Consider the following 4,487-nt stretch of genomic DNA (forward strand, 5'->3'; position numbering starts at 1 on the left):
GTGCGAGCAAGGCGCCATACTACCCTACGCAGAATCCTTGGCGGTATCGGGCAGGCCCCTGGAATCCCCAAGGGTGCCAGGGCTAGCACGCAGCGTCCAGCGGTGAGGACTGCGCGGTGCAGAGCGCCAGGCCACACTACCGAGATTCCCCCGGGGTGGTCGGACGCATCTGCCATTTTCAACTCCCAGAGACGCCGGTCAGTACCCAGCATCCCTGGCGGTGGCCCTGAGCCTTCGCGGTGAAGGCTGCGCAGGGAGAGCGCGGACTACAGTACCCAGAATCCCTGGCGGTGGCCCTGAGCCTTCGCGGTGAAGGCTGCGCAGGGAGAGCGCGGACTACAGTACCCAGAATCCCTGGCGGTGGCCCTGAGCCTTCGCGGTGAAGGCTGCGCAGGGAGAGCGCGGACTACAGTACCCAGCATCCTCGGCGGCTGCCGGCGGACAGCCGGAAGTGGAATCGCTAGGTCCCACGGTACTTGTCTTTCTTTTGGCGCAGCTGCCGGGTTGTTTTCCACAGTGGCGACACCACTCAACATTCCCTGCTATCAGCGGTGCTAACGATTCTCCACTTCCTCTCCAACCCCAGTGTTATGCTAGGGTTAGGGTCAGGGTCAGGGGATCAGCGTAGGGTTAGGGTTAGGGTTGTGCTGAGGCTTGGGTCAAAGGTCAGGATTCCTAGGGTTAGGGTCCGGCGCGCGAACCCGCTTTTTCTGACTGGCTTCAGGCTTGTCAGAGAAACCAGAGCCGAGTCCTCGGGGATGTTTTTCGCGCTGTCGGAGGTGAGGAAAAGGTTCCCTGCGCGGGCCTCGGTGGCAGGCCGGGGTTGGTGGTGGGGAGGGGTCTTCCGAGCATTGGGCAGAGGAAGGGCTTCAGGTGGAAAAACGGAGTTCAGAGAGTCCGGTTTCCACCCCAAGCCCAGCACGCGTGTCTGGCGCTAACCTGAAGTCCGTCCCGTGGCCTCTGGCACGATGATACGCACGGAGGGTGCAGGCCACTGCCTTTCTCCGGGAGCGACCGGCCCGGGAATGCCCGGGGCTGTGGCCTCCCCGGGCACCTGCCACCATGTTCCCAGGGGCTGTGCCCATAGCAGATGAGAGGCGGATGAGCAGCCCTATTCTGGTGACGGTGGTCACCAAAGAGCCACTTTTACAAAGCCTGCGCCCTCTGGGTGGCCAGCTCGGTGCCGGAGCTGCAGAATGCAGTCCCCCCCCCCCCAAATGTATTTGTTTTTATTCCTGCAGAATGTTCACCCCGAGCTGGTGTCGCTCCCTTGTACCCCTTGCTCGCCTGTTCTGCCGCTGACTCGCAGACACGGGCGGGGACCCACGGCCCAACTTGCGCCAGTGAAGTTCCCTTTTTGCTGCAAACCCTCCGTGCCGCCGGGGCTCCTCGTGCCTGCCCGTGTGGGAGTAAGGAGGTGGGGACGACGTTAGAAGCCAGGACCCCTGCCCGAGCTGTTTCTCAGGCAGGGCCAGGAGCGCACACTCAGTGTGGGCAGAGGACAAGAGCAGTTTTGGGAAATTCTGGGAGGGCCGGCAGGGATACGCCTCCCTGGGGTGCCTCGGGAGCACAGATACTGCCAAGCGCAGGCATCGCAGGCCCTCAGGGTTCCATGGGCAGCCACTGGGGGTGGGGACTGGGTCCAGCAGAAAGTCCCCTAGCCCTGAGAGCCTGAGCCTAAAACTGCCGCCTCCCCAGTACACACATCTTCCTCTGGGCAGTTCTGGCCTGTCGCCATCTCCCTGTGTCCCAGTCCCCTGTGTATCTCTCCCTCGGCTTCACCCTGCCTCCTTGGTGGAAAGTGAGTTTGACTGTGTCTTTGGCGTGGCTGGCATTCAGGCTTCTGCTGTGTGCGGCTGAGTCAGTGCGTAGACTGATGGCCCCTGCTCCCTGCACAAGGCGGAAGAGCGAAGGAGCGGCCCCCTGTGATCGGCACGTGCTCCAGCCGGGACCCAGCCTTCACACGGCTGTCACTAGGTGTTCACCCCCGACAGTAGAGCTCGTGTTTTCATCTTGAAAAGGGAAATGAGTCGGGGGGGGGGTGCTGAGGACACACACCCCACACAGTGAATGATCCCAGTGCTCCCTGCCCTCCCAGTATCTGCACTTGCCGGAAGCCAGAGCACTGTGGTGTGGCTGAACGCCCGCTCTCCAGCCTGGGAGTTTACTGAAGCACCCTCCTGCAGTGTGTGTCGTATAACAGAACACGTGTCACTCCAAGTATTGTTGTGAAGCGGGACTGAAGATTGCCGTGACCACCAGTGTCCAGTGATCTAATCCTGCTGACTCCTTCATTAAACCCAGTAAGAGTCCAGAAGGATGGGGTTCAGAGTTTCTGCATTAACACGTGGAGGTGCTGGGAGGGAGGCAACCTTGAGAATCTGTGACAGTTCCGCAGTCTCCCCACCCGCCTTACCCTGTGCACACCATCATGGGTTGTTCGTTTGTAGCCTTTCTAGTATACACTGTAATAAATCAAGAATGGCAAGTGTGCTGTTTTCCTGGGTTGTGTAAGCTACTGTAGCAAATGATCAAACTAGAGAAGGTGGTTGTGGGAACCTCTGATTAGTATCCAAGTCAAATGGAAGTCCCGTGGTCACCTGCGACCCTATTAATAGCAATTTTGCCATTTGCATCAGAAGTGGGAACAGTCTTTTATGATTGAGCCGTTAATCTGTGTATCTGATCCTGTCCCCAGGCAGATAGCACTGGAATTGCACTGGTCTACAGGACTCTAAACCACCCCCATCTCATCAGAAGGTGTTCTATGTGGACCGCTGAGTCAGAGGAGAAAATGGTTTTTATTTTTGTCTGACAGTTTTCTTGGTAGTGTTTTCTGATGGACAATATTTTTAGTTTTGAGGAAATCCAGTGTGTCTGGTTTTTCTATTGGTTGCTTGTGCTTTTGGCGTCAGATCTAAGAAATGTGAAATCTAAAGTTATGCAGATTTATCTGTATGTTTTATTGCACAGTTTATCCCTTTGTCTCATATTTAGGGTTTTTAAAATTACCATTGTTTTTTGTTAAGATTTTAAATTGAGAAACATGAATCTGCTACATTTGTGTTTGTTTTTCAGTTCAGCTTCGGCCATTCCTGTTTGGAATTCCATGAGAATGTTAGGACGGGTGTTCTAATAGACATGCCCACGAGAATGTTAGGATGGGTGTTCTAACAGACATGCCCCAAGGTCCGTGTGATTGTGATAGGAATCACATTGACCATAGATTGCTTTGGGTGGTATTGCAGTCTTTAAAGATTTAAGTCTTCTGGGGCCAGTGCCGGGACTCACCTGGTTACTCCTCCACCTGTGGCGCCAGCATCCCATGTGGGCACTGGGTTCTAGTCCTGGTTGCTCCTCTTCCAGTCCAGCTCTCTGCTGTGGCCTGGGAGGGCAGTGGAGGATGGCCCAAGTGCTTGGGCCCCTGCACCCGCATGGGATACTGGGACGAGGCATCTGGGTCCTGGCTTCAGATCGGCGTGGTGATTTGGGGAGTGAACCAACGGAAGGAGGACCTTTCTCTCTCTCACTGTCTATAACTCTACCTGTCAAATGAATTTAAAAAAAAAAGATTTAAGTCTCCTAATACATTAGCATGGCATATCCTTATGCTTATTTTGTATTTATTTCATTTCCACCACTAATATTCTGCAACTTGGGGAGTTTGAGTCTTGCCTCGATGATAAATTTATACATAAATACATTATTTCTTGTCATGCATGGGGTAACGGCACCGAGGCTGTGTTGGTTCCAATAAGGATTTTATTATGCAGTGGGGAAGTCACACATTCTGATTTACATAACACACTGAGCAAACCGACCTCCCAGGGTTCCCAGAGTACCTCTGGTGCACCCCACGAGTGTCTCAGCCACAGAGGGCGGCTTCTGAAAGCATCCGCAAGGGTGGTGCCTCTGAGCAGAACACAGGTCTCTGCTTCAGACGAGCAGGGCTTCAACATCAGGCTAGCTCAGCGCCTCGGCGTCGGGCTAGCTCAGAGCCTCGGCGTCGGGCTAGCTCAGCGCCTCGGCATTGGGCAAGCAGGCCTGGCTGAGAGAACTCTTTTGCGGGAAGGTCTGAGTGTGGTGGGTCAACCCGGGGCTTTCGCCTGCCGCTCTCAGGAGCGTCTGTTCAGAGTCTCTCTGGGCCTCTTCAGTCTGCAGACTTTTGGGGGTCAGTGTAGGACCAAGGAGGTCCCCAGGAGGCTGGGTGTGGGCCATGGGTGGTTCTTATCAGGTCTATGCAGATCTGCAGTCAGCTTAGCTCTTGGGTATTTCTTGTTAATGTTGTGGTGAAGTGGTTTAATTTCTGCTCCTTACAGTTCATCCCCTGAAACTGGAGGCCTAGTAAGGTGGGGCCTCAAGGTTTCACATACTGCAGCCTCTGGAGGAGTCGGTTAACACCATTGTACCATCTCTCTGAGACTATGCCGCACAGTGTTGCTGCGGCAGAGACTGATGGGTCTGTTGTCTTACCGTTGTCTCTGGGC

The 4,487-nt window shown here is 55.0% G+C and overlaps 1 long non-coding RNA gene across 5 annotated transcripts; it reads left to right on the forward strand.

Moving 5' to 3' along the window:
* Positions 1 to 4,270, forward strand: LOC138846602 (uncharacterized). Of its 5 annotated transcripts, XR_016225063.1 has the most exons (4): positions 640 to 779; positions 1,242 to 1,417; positions 2,099 to 2,303; positions 2,699 to 4,270. It is a non-coding gene; the product is annotated as an uncharacterized LOC138846602 (long non-coding RNA). The 5 variants fall into 5 exon arrangements; XR_016225062.1 differs by lacking the exons at positions 640 to 779; positions 2,699 to 4,270 and adding an exon at positions 1 to 197 and having other exon boundaries at positions 2,099 to 2,488; XR_016225060.1 differs by lacking the exons at positions 640 to 779; positions 2,699 to 4,270 and adding an exon at positions 17 to 472 and having other exon boundaries at positions 2,099 to 2,488.
* Positions 4,271 to 4,487: the final 217 nt, after the last annotated feature.

The sequence above is a fragment of the Oryctolagus cuniculus genome, chromosome 18 (assembly GCF_051225735.1).
Source record: "Oryctolagus cuniculus isolate XC-2025 breed Fujian yellow rabbit chromosome 18, ASM5122573v1, whole genome shotgun sequence".
NCBI classification, from domain to species: domain Eukaryota; kingdom Metazoa; phylum Chordata; class Mammalia; order Lagomorpha; family Leporidae; genus Oryctolagus; species Oryctolagus cuniculus.